This window comes from Danio rerio, chromosome 24, assembly GCF_052040795.2.
Source record: "Danio rerio strain M-AB ecotype USA chromosome 24, GRCz13ab, whole genome shotgun sequence".
Classification (NCBI taxonomy): domain Eukaryota; kingdom Metazoa; phylum Chordata; class Actinopteri; order Cypriniformes; family Danionidae; genus Danio; species Danio rerio.
The window spans coordinates 5,730,001-5,744,452 of record NC_141044.1 but is presented as its reverse complement, the minus strand read 5'-3'; the positions used below and the strand labels follow the sequence as shown (position 1 = coordinate 5,744,452).

Genomic DNA, 14,452 nt, shown 5'->3' with positions numbered 1-14,452 from the left:
TTTTCACCACTGTGATGTTTTTAAATTGAGAAAACATTTTACAAGTAACTTTTATTTTTAAATCTATGAATTCTTTTTTATTGAAATGGCCAAGTTCTGACTGAGGAAAGTTGAATGTGCTGGTCAGGTTGTCATTCATTCATTTTCTTGTCGGCTTAATCCCTTTATTAATCCGGGGTCCCCACAGCGGAATGAACCACCAACTTATCCAGCAAGTTTTTTACGCAGCGGATGCCCTTCCAGCCGCAACCCATCTCCGCACACACATTCACACACACAAACTCATACACTATGGACAATTTAGCCTACGCAATTCACCTGTACTGCATGTCTTTGGACTGTGGGGGAAACCGGAGCACCCGGAGGAAACCCATGCGAACGCAGGAAGAACATGCAAACTCCACACAGAAACGCCAACTGAGCCAAGGCTCGAACCACCGACCCAGCGACCTTCTTGCTGTGAGGCGACAGCACCACCTACTGCGACACTGCCTCGCCTGTTCAGGTTGTTATTTGCCTAATAAATGACAATACAAAACTAAACTGTCCATAATGTATGAGTGTGTGTGAATGAGTGTGAATGGGGAAGAAGCGTCAAGCTCAAGTGATTTACATGTTAAGGCAATGCAAAAGCCTGAATAGACATCCTGCGGCGCGATATACATGAATGGCGCGGCGCAAATTGGCTGAATGGTGCTACACGATTGCGATATGCGCAAATGGTGTAGCGCGAATGGTGCGGTGCAAATTGAGCACTTTACGTGTTTGACGCACTTAACGCTCCTTTTGCGAAAATCGCTCGAGTTCGAAAATCTGAACTTAAGCAGACATTCACGCCACGTCAATCATGAGCTTGCTCTTGTGGGGGCGTGATTATGATGTAGCATCTGTTGTTGGTGTCCCTGGGGAAAATCCTCCTGCACACACCGACAACAGTTCATCAAACTGGGCTTGGCTCAGTCAGGAGCGCCGCTGAATGCCTCCATCATCCAGGTTAAGTTTCTGGAGGAGTTTATGAGCTCACAGAGCTGGGTGCACCTCTGAAAGGATTTAGTCTTTATTTAGACTTTAGTGCACTGCTCCAAACGTATCGATGCTGTTTTTCAGCCTTTATAAAGCACATAAACACAACTAACCTTGTTAGCCATTTAGCAACAAAGCTACAGTCACTAGGCAGACAGAAACCCTGCCCATCACGCATGAAGCGGATTTTCACGCGCGAATAAAGTGAGTAAACTCAAATTTTCGCATGTCTGTTTACGCGCGAATAGCACGATTTATCCGCTTCACACATACTGGGGCGAGGCAGTGGCGCAGTAGGTAGTGCTGTCGCCTCACAGCAAGAAGTTCGCTGGTTCGAACCTCGGCTCAGTTGGCGTTTCTGTGTGGAGTTTGCATGTTCTCCCTGCCTTCGCGTGGGTTTCCTCCGGGTGCTCCGGTGGGTTTCCCCCCACAGTCCAAAGACATGCGGTACAGGTGAATTGGGTAGGCTAAATTGTCCGTAGTGTGTGAGTGTGTGTGTGTGAATGTGTGTGTGGATGTTTCCCAGAGATGGGTTGCGGCTGGAAGGGCATCCTCTGCATAAAAACTTGCTGGATAAATTGGCAGTTCATTCCGCTGCGGTGACCCCGGATTAATAAAGGGACTAAGCCGACAAGAAAATGAATGAATGAACACACATACTGTTTGCTATGGAATTCAAAAACTTTAAAGCTCAATATCTCAAAATCATTAAGAACGCAGTTAGAACCTCATAATTCCAGGGTCATGATATGCTGGAATAGTCGGTGGTTCATTCCGCTGTGGCGATTTTTGAAATAGAGACTAAGATGAAGGAAAATGGATAAATGAAGACCATTTTAGTACTTTGAACAACTTTTTGTGCAATGTAAATCCTCAACAGATGGTAAAGCTTCTCCATGGAACTGTTTAACATTTTAACCTTAAATCTTGATGTTGACAACATCCACATTCAGTGTCAAAAAGGGGAAAAGGTCAAATAAAGCTGCGCTGATCAAAGCTGTCAGGATTGAAGTCATTTCTCACCTTTTCTTTACTCTCCATTAAGCCCTCTCAGCTGTAGCGATCTGTTCTCTAGTGTGTTTTCGGTTGACATTGCAGGTTTGTGTTGTGGTTCTGACTGACTTTTCTAGTGGCAGGGCTGTGAACTGGCTGTCAGTCATCTGCAGTCCCAATAGGAGGCGGGGTTACAGAGGTCTAACCCACCCCCTTGGAGACCCTCCATTGGGCACAGCGAGAGCAAAGGCCACCGGGTGGCTAAGAGTGACAGATGGACCTCATTTGAAGTCATGATGAACTTTAACTAGAAAGAGTCAAAGCATCTGGGGGGAATGATGGGGAACATGGCAGATAAGAAGCTTATTGTGAATACTGATGTGAAGGAGGGAGAAAAAAAAAAAAACGGAGGGTTTGAGCAAACCTTGGGAGATTTATAATCCAAGCGTGCGCGAGCAGTCAATAGGAGATGCATCATCAAAAAGAGCATTAGAGAAACAGAGATAAAGAGATCTCAGCTGACAGCATTTAAAGCAGATGCTTTGCTGATGTGATGTGCTCACAGAAGAAAAAAAGGTTCAGTTAGGTAGCATCCAATCAGATGCAGTGGAATTATAAATATACCCTTTTGAAGAACGCACACTTGCATATTTGTTATAAAAGGGTACTTATCATGGCAGTTATGAATACTAGGCTCAGAATGTTCTTAGTCATTGAACTTGAATGCATGTTTATTGCCTTGCATTCTTTTTTAGATGAACATTCAAATCAGTTAGCTGAGCAATGAGTGCTTTTATTTACCTAATTAAGCTGTGACCTTGGACTGCAAAACTACAAGTATATAGCATAAGTCATACACTACCTGACAAAAGTCTTGTCGCCTATCTAAGTTTTTGGAACAACAAATCATAATTTGACTTCTAGTTGATCATTTGGTATCAGAAGTGGCTTAAATGAAAGGCAAAGACCTCCAGATTGTGCTTATTCTACTTAAATGAAATATGGTCATGATTGATTTTTATTATTTAATTAGGACATTAGGATCTGACTTTGCTTAAAAGTCTTGTCACTTAGCAGAAATAATGTATAGTATAGAATATAAAGTCATGGTGCAGTGGAAAAAGCATATTGTGTATGACTCCCATGAGCTTGGAGGACTGCATCCATACATCTCTTCAATGACTCAGATCACTTATTAATAAAGTCATCTGGAATGGTGAAGAATGCTTTCTTGCAGGACTCCCAGAGTTCATCAAGATTCTTTGGACTCATTCTCAATGCCTCCTCCTTCATATTACCCAAAAAATGCTCCATAATGTTCATGGTGACTGGGTTGGCTAATCCTTGAGCACCTTGACATTCTTTGCTTTCAGGAGCTTTGATGTGGAGGCTGAAGTATGAAAAGGAGCACTATCCTGCTGAAGAATTTGCCTTCTTCTGTGGTTTGTAATGTAATGGGCAGCACAAATGTCTTGATACCTCAGGCTGTTGATGTTGCCATCCACTCTCGCACCTCCCCATACTGAATGTGTCCCCGAACCCTGACTTTTCCTTCACCAAACTTGACAGATTTCTATGATAATCTTGGGTTCATGTAGGTTCCAGTAGGTTCAGCATGATTTATTGAAAAAAATCTACCTTCTGCCACTTTTCTAAATGATCAACTAGGTATTTTAAATATCCATTTTGGAAATTGAGATTTATACATTATCCGAGAGCTAGATTAAAAATAAATAAGGTTTGCATTTATGTGACTTGGTTAGGATAGGACGATATTTGGCTGAGATGCAACAGTTTAAAAAGAGTGATTCTGAGGGTTTAAACTAATCTAAATATTGGGAAAATTACCTTTAAACCGGTTTAAATGAAGCACATGGCAATCCACATTACATTTGAGCTTTGATAGTTAAAGAAATGTACAAAATATCTTGATGTAGCATGGTATTTACTTATTATTGTATTGATTTTTCAATATAATTTTGTAGAAAATGAAAAATCTGTGCAAAAATACACTTGTTTTATCATCCAGGATCACGTTTTTTTTTAAAGGCCATGAAACACCCCTGTCTCAGCTGGGTGTTTTCACACCTCTAGTTTGAAAAAAGTCAGGAAAGTGGGTGTGTCCAGCTCTGTTCAGGTGGAAGTGTTGGGAGAGGGAAAGAGGGATGGGTTTGCATAAAAATAGGAGTTTCCGTTTGGGCACACGCTGATTTTCAAAGAGGCAAAACAAACACAGACACAGGGGAGAAAGACGGTGACGGTGAATTATTTGCCAAATTATTCATTTGTCGACTTTAACTGCAGTTTGACACTTTCACTTTCATTCAGGAAACATTTCATACATGCTCCTCATTACAAATTGGATGCAAGGAACTGCTGAAAGAGTGTAGTTTTAATGCAGTGTTTGATACAGCACACTGTATGGGAGAAAAAAAAAAACCTCGGTAACTCAAATGCACTAGGTAGCTTCAGAAAGCCGTGTGTGTATAGATTGTCCTGTAATAAAATGCGGGGAAAATTCTACACGATAGTAATAGTTTGATTGCGGTGTTTACATGTTTACATTTGGAAAGCAGCTTTTACAGCAGATCATCAGTCCATAATCTTGTAGTGATATTAAAGTAAATAATTTTGAGTAATGTTCGTCTTTAAACACTGAAAGAATACTGCTGACGATACTAACTTTGCCATTTGAATACACAAACAAAGACCACTGATCGCTTACAAAATCTGTAGAGTTAGGGCAATCAACACCATCAGCGATGCGAAAAGCTCTCTGGTAAAAAATGTTCCAAACTTATTTCTGTCATGTCGTGTGCACTGATCCACACGTGAGTCCAGCTGCGCTCTCATAGCGGGAAATGAGAATAAAACATTTGATTCAGCACATTTATAAACGCAACACTGACGACCCGTATCTCCAAACAATTCTTGTTCTTCCAATTGTTTTGGCAACACAACGTGGCGTCTCTCTGCCGTCTAAACACTGTAACAGGTAAAAACAGTCTTCGAAGACAAGTTGGAGACACGTTCAATAGATTGGTTTGAACTTTTTTTATTTAGTTTGAAGTCTTTCTCATGAATCACTACTGAAAGCTTAAACACGTCACCTTAGACATCCAGTCGCCACGCTGGAATACATTTAGGGTTCTAATCACCGCGACGCAGCTTAAAGAATTAGTTTTAAACCGGAAAAACGAATTTGCTCAAAATAACGCAAAAAACAACCAATTTTTACTTTTTTTTCTGAAATATACGTGTTCTAATTGTGTTTTAGCACCGTGGGGCACATATGTGACTGTCAACATCTCAAATAATGTGTTTTGGTGTTTCGTTACCCTTTAAATAGAATTTTATAATTTCTCCCACTGTCTTTAACATACTGTTAAAGTGTCGGTACTGTCAAACTTTTACTGTAAACTGTGGTAAATAATTATAATACGTTGTATGTCATGCATTTAAATATGTCATATTTACATTTAAGTTCAAACTTACTTTACTTAAATGTTTAGTTTTTTTAAATATAATATTGAATAATATTATTTAAATGGCTTTTTTTATCCACAGTGTATGCTGCTTGTACCAACATGGCTCATTGTGGATATGAACCCAAGTCTATCTTTCTGTACAGTGCAAATTATGTACCCAGAGGTACGTCTGGCTACATTTCATCTTTAAAAAGAACGCTACAGAGACGCCACTAAAAGCTTCTGTTCCTTTTTGCCCTACCAGCTGACCACTTAGTTCAATATGGATGGATTTTCCAGCGTTACAACTTCCAAGTGGCTCACCGCGTATGTCAGCAAACTTGGGACGTGAAGCGGAGTTGAACGTGATAGCAGTGTTCGAGTTTGGCGGAACGGTTCCAGAAATCAGGTAAAACAAAAGCAAAATAAACAAACAGATAAACAACAAGCTGAAATCACGTGACCACGAAAGCTTTTCTTTTTCTTGACAGCTTTAGAAAACACTATCAGTTGGGTTTAGAGATGGGGGTGGGTAGGTCAGTCGGTCAGTTGCTGGCCTGGTCGGATGAAGTGTATATTTCGTCTTCTGGTGGATTTACGTAAGAAGAGGATGCGCAAGACAAATTTGAGATCAAAAAGCATACGCCGCAGCCTCTGGTGGATGTGCAAAAACAAAAACTGTGAGCAGACGTACCTCCAGTTATGTATTTTGCTGTCCTGGGCCTGGGTACGTATGCATAGTGAGGCTGGGTTGGCTTGTACAATACACTTTGCAGCCGTGTCCTTATTTCTAGATTTGAATGAATGGATCTTTGACTCAAAACAATCTGGCCATTGTAATGGCTTATACTTCGTACCGTCATTAACGTCAGCAAGAAAGTTAAGTAGAGCAAGCAAACATATTAAGATTGACATCTTACTGCCTTTAAGTTACCTCTTCTTGTCCGTATTAGCCAGCCGCGGAGGAGCGTATCATTCCTGTTGACAATTTCCTTCCAGCAACAGGAAGACTCTATTACATCTGTTTTTCTGGCTTTTCAGTTTTGAGCATTTTAAGCGGGTTTGAGAAGGGCTTGTAAACATCAAAGGGCGGCAGTCGGCGGGTGTGCATCTCCAGCGATTTACGTGCTTATCTGTGACCAAAATATTCCGAAGAGGGGGAGGAAGTGTACAAGCGTCATTAAGGAGTCTACAAAGCAATTTCCTCCATTTAGCGCTTGTTTATTCTGCGTACATTCTTTTGTGCCGAAACAAAACTCCCACATTTAGAGGAAAGACACCGGATGGAAAACATTTCTCCTAAATAATGCAAAGTAAAATTAAATATCATCACGGCTGTATCAGAAAGCAAAGAATGCAAGCTGTAAAGTGGAAATATCGTGTATGAATCTGCAGCATGTAATAGTTTCAGAATATGAACGAACGCATCTCACAACACGTCTGCCTGTAGCTTGAGGGCCCGTATCTGTTTACTTCTGATAAATCTCGACAAAGCCTCGCAGCAACATTTAATATTAACATCTTAAGCATGAAAAGGAAGTGAAAAACACTTTTTAGATCTTAAATCGAGTCAATTTATTTTATTTTTAGAGATTAGTAGGGAAAATCCTATTTAATTAGCAAGACATGCCATATTACAGAATACTGATCACAACCTTAAAGACACAACAGACTATTTAATTTGTCTATTTTGTTAACAATAACTGTTCATAGAAAATCTGTCACTTCAAAATAATAATAATACTAATACTAATAATAATAATAATAATAATAATAATAATAATTCATTAATTAATTAATTAATTCATTCATTTTCTTGTCGGCTTAGTCTCTTTATTAATCCGGGGTCGCCACAGCGGAATGAACCGGCAACTTATCCAGCAAGTTTTTGCGCAGCGGATGCCCTTCCAGCCGCAAAACATCACTGGGAAACATCCACACACACATTCACACACACGCTCATACACTACGGACAATTTAGCCTACCCAATTCACCTGTACCGCACGTCTTTGGACTGTGGGGGAAACCGGAGCACCTGGAGGTAACCCACTCGAATGCAGGAAGAACATGCAAAGTAAATTTTATACAGTAAATAATAATGATAGGTGGTTCATTCCACTGTGGCAACCTCAGGGATAAATCAGGGACAGGGACTAACCCAGTGGTGCCCAAACTCGGTCCTGGAGGGCTGGTGTCCTGCATATTTTAGTTCCAACCCCAATTAAACACACCTGTACCAGCTAATCAACTCTTTCTAGGTATACTAGAAACTTCCAGGCAGGTGTGTTGAAGGAAGTTGGAGCTAAACTATGCAGGACACCGACTCTCCAAGACCAGGTTTGGACATCCCTGGACTAACCTGAAGCAAAATGAATGGATGAACAATACTATTACTATAATTGTGAATAAGTGACTAGATCTACCTGTGCAACAAAATGTTTTATACCAAACCTTCCAGCCAATCGGAATTAAGGATTATATGGGTCAATCTAGAATTGCAGGTACATTTTGGGTCTTAAAGATGAGCCTTGAATTAATGATATCAATTTGTCTCTTTAAAATGAATGTTTGAATGTTATTGCCACAGAAGGGGGACGAGACCAAAGCAGTTAATATGAACAATTAATACAAACAGTTTATTTGAGATATGGACAGGAATGCAGTGATGAGGTAGTCTTTATCTTGCGTAGGTGAGCAGTGGACCAGATGATGGGATGGAACCAGAGACTGATGATGAACACTGAAAGGACGTCAGGGAAATCACAACCAGGAAGGAATCACACTAGGAAGGAGAAGAGATGCAGACACTGGAGATAAGCTAGAGCATATAGGTAAGAATAACTATGCGTATAAGCTTTCATTGACTGTGATGGTTTGTATGCGAAAAGGCCAGACCATGAGGGACGGGGAGGGGTTATATACAGTTGGAGTGATGAGAGGGGATGATGTGCTGGTGTGTAAGTGATCAGAAGGCAGGTGAGAGGGATCTTGATGATTGCGTTGAATATGAACGGGATGTTTTAGGTGAACGTGAATGGGAAGAACCTGGCCTGGCTGTGACCAGGGGTGGACTTCACCAATAAGCGAGGTAAGCAGCCGCTTAGGGCTTCTGGGAATTAGGAAGAACAACATTTGAATATTTATTGTCAGTATTTTATTGTAACTTCACAAATAACAGAATTACATTTTGCTTAAGTATCTGTGTACATGTCAGCTCTGTTACATCATTTAAAAAAAAGGCATAACCTTTAAAGCACTGATTGAAAAATCATGTGACCTGCCCCAAGTGATGTCACTTCCTCTGGCAGGAAACGTTCGAAGGTATTGAGGGATGTAGGTATTGATTTCTCATTAATGGTTACTAAATATTTAAAATAGTAGATACATCTAGGTCAATAGGTTATTGAGCTATTTTCTTAAACTTCTGAATCACATTTAAAAACATTAATATGATGAAAATACATCAAACTCTGTTTTAGACATGAGGTTAGCATCATGAGCTAAAGCACAAACATGGTGAAGAATGTCAACTCTCTGTTAGCGCTTTAAAATGTTTACCTGTTATTTAAACAACTAGCAACAGAATCGAATGCTTCATATCACATTTAGATATTTGACATCACTAGTCTAATGGATTCAGGTTACTGTAATTTTGACATTTGTTGTATTGTATATCGTTCTAGTAAAAAAAAAAATATATATATATACATACATATATATATATATACATATATATATATATATATATATATATATATATATATATATATATATATATATATATATATATATATATATATATATATATATTGTTCTAGTTTACAATTGTTCAAAATATTGGATAATTCTGGAAATTTACCTGCAATTATGGTATGAAACATACAAACACACACCCACGCACGCACACACAATGCATATGGGTAGTTGATAAATTTTTTGTGTAAAATCCAAATTTTGGAGGAAAATGTTTTATATTTATGTCGTTTTAAGTGTGCTCGCATTCTGATTGGATACTGTTTAGCACATTGATTGGGTATTGATTTGTATTTTGCTTCGATATTGTTTTGTTTCAATCTGCCGAATCTTGAATTCAGTGTTTCAGAGTGTTAATATTTCACATGTTGTTGAAGATTTTTAATATTTACATATTTAATCGTAAAGATCAAACATGAGTTTTACGTTTTTATGTATTTGTTTGTAAATATCCAACATGAGATTTACATTTTTTACGTATTTGATCATAAATATTTAACATGAGATTTGTGGTGTGCAATGTAAAATGGGGGAAGTAGGTACAAATGGGACGTGTATCTAAAACATAGGCTGCATCCGAAATCACATACCTTTATACTATATAGTACGCTAAAAAAATTATGTGAGCCGAGTAGTATGTCTGAATTTATAGCATTCGAAAAACGGTATGCGAGAAGTACCCGAATGACCTACTACTTTTGGCGATTCTGAAGTGTGCATCTGATGCATGCTTCGCTTTGTTATGATGCAAAGCAAGAGAATTCATAAAGGAGAGTGAAGTGCCAAAACTGGCGCTGGTCGGTCATGTGATGATGACAAAATGGCGGATGTAGTACGTCCAAGTTTAATTAAATATATACATACTGTATAAAATATACTTTTCGATTGGTGGAGTAGTACATTTAAATTCAAATCCACAACCTACTGAGTTGCAGGCGATTTTGGACGCAGCCACAGAACCAAACATTCCCTAAGATTAGCAAGAATTTGTACAGTGCCCTCTAGTGGATGTTTATTTGAAATGTGCAACAAAACATAAATGTATATTTTGCAGAATGTAGAGCCTGGGCTGTTTATATCAAACACACATACACACACAAAATAAATAAGTAAGTAAATAAAAAAAAAATAATAAATAAATATCTTTTCTCTATTATTAAGGGTCAACTACTCGGTTATATCAAACACACACACACACAAACACACACACACACACACACACACACACACACACACACACACACACACACACACACACACACACACACACACACAACATCAAATTAACTTTAAAACATAAATAAATAAATAAATAAATATCTTTTCTCTATTATTAAGGGTCAACTACTCGGTTAAATCAAACACACACACACACACACACACACAACATCAAATTAACATTAAAACATAAATAAATAAATAAATAAATAAATAAATAAATAAATGAATGAATGAATGAATGAATGAATGAATGAATGAATGAATGAATGAATGATACCAACAACACGCAGGTTGACACAAGAGTCCATCAAATAATGTTATTTTTCTCTATTTTGAGATCAACTACTCCATTAAATTGCCTATTATAGTTGTTGTTTTTGACTTTCTCAACATGTCTGCTGCTCAGAGCAGGATGTTGCCTCTAAATCTGTGCCAGATGAACAATCGTCCCACTGGGTGAAATGGGTGCAAGTGAAGGGCAAACGAGGGAATAGCTTTTGTGTGATGGGGACCAAAAAAAAAAAAAGGATCAATACTAGTTTCTTCAAAATTGCACTAGAAAGCTTATAAGAGTCCTGACCGTATTCATTCAACACTTTTCCCTACTCCACTTCAGCCATTATAATCATCGCATTTCAAGGAACATTGAGAGAGGTTGCGATCCCTCCCTATGATTTCTGACATCCACTCCTCCAATTTTACAGTATTTTACAGAGGCTTTATCTGAGCTAAAATGCAGAGCATGAGGTCATTTTTCCAAGTGCTCATCTCCGCGGTGCTTTTATTTATTTGAGATGCAAGGCCATTTGCAAAAGTAGAGTATTATCAGTCAGTTTATCTTTAGATAGAAGCTTAGTTTTCACATATTCCTGAAAACGTATTTGTGAATCAATGCTCAAAGCCTATGTGTGACCAGGGGCGCAACTGCACATTCAAAGTGGGGTATGCGAGTTCAAGTTTTGAACATTCTGAATATTCTGACTATTTGTTCATAATCGTTATAATTAAGTATATAAAATTTATGTAGGGGGGTTTTTCCACATATAAATCCACATATTATTTTCTATTTTATCTAAAATATATCCAGTATGGCTACATGGAATCTGCATGCACAAAAATCTGCAGATTTTTAGCCCATCATTGAGTCTACATATTTACTTGTGTAAATGTGTGTAAATTTATATTTATTCAGTTTTTAAATTAATTCACTAATATTATTGTAATATAATAATAGTAATATTAAAATGTTCATTTGGTTTATAATCAAAATAAAAATACAATTTATAATCAAAATAAAAAATAACTACCCAAACCCCCAAGATCTTTAAGATATTTATATCAAATAGATTTCAAAAATAAATAACATGCCCATGATAGAAAATATTTTCACTACAAATAGCCAATGAGTTTCATTTATTCAGTAATTTTCCATTTATCATTAGGCTGCCAGGAATACTAATACTTTTCTCTAGAATGTCCTGGTGAACAATCTTAAAAATTAACATATGACAAAATATGGACTGCAATGATGAGGGTCATGACTTAAAGCTTGCTGACCAAACCAGATGGCCATTTCATAGTATAATTGATGAATGACACGAGTTCAACCGCAAACATTAGCACATAATTGAATCTCAACAGGCGTTTGTGGCATGCGAACAACATCATCATCATCTAATGAAAATCTCAACCTTATCAAAACCTTGTATTATCAACCTTATCAGCCGTACCACCTTTGCGTTTTGGATTGATTTCATTTAATTGACGAATCACAAGAAATTCAGTCCATTCAGCTGTTGTGTTGTGTATTTGGGGGGTTTTATGGTCTTGAAGGATTTTGAAAGCTGTTTAGTCATGACGTCCATTTGTTGGACAACCTGCAAGGGTAATTCACCAGTCCTCTTGGGAGATTCTAATGGGTTTTAAGAAAGGCACTTTTCGGTTTATGACTGAAATCAAGTCTGTGGTTAACATTACTTACAGAGACTTTCCATTGCTCAGCATGCTTTTATAACAGTTAAGAATTGCATTTCTTGCTGAACATACAGTAAGCTTTTTTGATGTTTCTATACTGTATGCTTTAAAAACAGTCAGTAGCCCCTCTCACACAGTGATACCGGTAAATATCCAGAAAATTTTCATAACGACTTTATGGGAAAATTCAAAAAAGAATCACACCGATAAGGGGCTCTATTTGACGGTCCATGCTCAAAGTGCAAATCCCAAAGCGCAGGGCGCAAACGATTCCAGGGCATTTCAGAAACCACTTTTGCTAATTTAAGGACGGAAAAATCCGCTTTGCACCGTGGCGCATGATTTAAAAGGGTTGAGTTTATTTTCTTAATGAGTTATAGGAGTGTTTTGAGAATAAACCAATCAGAGTCTCATCTCCCATTCCCTTTAAGAGCCACCTACGTCGTGCCATAAGTGCATTTGCTAATTACATGGTGTAAGTGGAAAAACTGAGCATTTCACTAGCAAGAAAACAGTTAAACAGAGCATCTACAGCGCGAGAATGAGAGATAATTTATTTACTTTCACTTTCGCTCTTGTGGAAAGGGAAACATTGTACGCACAGACATCAATTAGCCTATAAGTAATTAATTTAGTTTGTTAAGGGCAAAGATTTGTTTCAAGACAATTTCTAAATTCAGTTCTAATTTCCAGCAAACGAATAAATGAACAATAATAACGAAGTGTGCTCAAGAACACGAGTTATATCCTAATACACATGCTGTGCCCCTTATGGTCTAAAACCTGACAGGTGGGCAAATCTAGGCTTGTTTTTTAATAAAACAAATATAAATATGAATATAATAAATAATACTGCTAATAATAATAACATTATACAAAAGCAAATCATCACAAATAAACTGAAAAAAAAACAGAGATGAAGAAGGCATTAAGGCAGTGGTTTTTATATTTATGTAGGCTAGAAAATAATATGTTTTGTAATATTTTAATCCTTTATATTTACATCATATATATTTCCTTATTATATCCTAATATTTTAATTCTTTTACATACATTACGTATTGCTCTACATCTTTTGTGTATTAAGCAGTGTGTATGTGAGGTGCACAACTAACGCACTCTGTGCTGGACAATAGACCCGCTTTGTTCTGGTCTATTCAAAAATCTATTATAGTTTCTCAAAATAGCAACGCGCCAGCAATGAGCCTCAGAACGCCTTCCTTTTTAGACCAGAATGCCTATGGGCGCACATATGAGCGCAAATGCATTTGCTATTTAAACAGCGTGGTGCAAAACGTAAAAACCACTCTTGCGGCAAGGTGAAACTAGCAAACAACAATTGCATCACGCCCTGTGTCACATTGCGCCGGGTGTATGATAGGGCCAAGAATGTTACGGAATTTTTCCGGAAAAGACCGTTCACACATCTATTCTAAAATACCGGTAAATTCTGACATCATTAATCAGAAATGACCTCTAAACGGCTGTGCTTGTATTTGTAAACATAGATAGGGTCAGGCTTTTGTTGATGGTTTCACTTTTATTTAAAGTTCTAGCATTAATGCAAGCGGCTTTTTTTTTTGTCCCAGAGACATCCAAAGGCAAAAGCGATAAAGCTAAATGTTTACATTAGACTACATTACAAATTCTACATTTCAGTCACATTTGACTACATGCAAGTTTTGTTGATGGATAGGTCTTGTGAACAACTTCGATGTAAAAATATGGAGGAACACTTAAGCATGTCTTCACGTGCACGAGCATGACGCAGTTGAACACAGGGCTTCACAGTGTTTTTTGATTATGAACATAGAAAAGTTATCTGCCTAGTGACTAGCAGCTAAATGTAGCTGTAAAAATATTCAAAAGCTTTTATTTATAATAAACAGCGCAGATAGGAATGTGTCTGAATGTTCTGATTGGCTAGACGTCTCACGTCAGCGTGTTTGAAGTGTGAGAGCGCTCTTTCCAGGAGTTTTTCTTCTGAGCAGCATTCCACCCTATTACCCCTTGTGTTACC

At 37.8% G+C, this 14,452-nt stretch overlaps 1 long non-coding RNA gene across 7 annotated transcripts in view; it reads left to right on the top strand.

Moving 5' to 3' along the window:
* LOC137489281 (uncharacterized) overlaps positions 1–14,452 on the top strand; it is a 602,555-nt gene that overhangs the window by 26,383 nt on the left and 561,720 nt on the right. For all 7 annotated transcript variants that reach the window (XR_015524713.1, XR_015524716.1, XR_015524717.1 and 4 more), the window contains exons 2-4: positions 5,584–5,667; positions 5,749–5,892; positions 8,175–8,315. This is a non-coding gene — a long non-coding RNA (uncharacterized LOC137489281). The remainder of the gene's footprint in view (positions 1–5,583; positions 5,668–5,748; positions 5,893–8,174; positions 8,316–14,452) is intronic.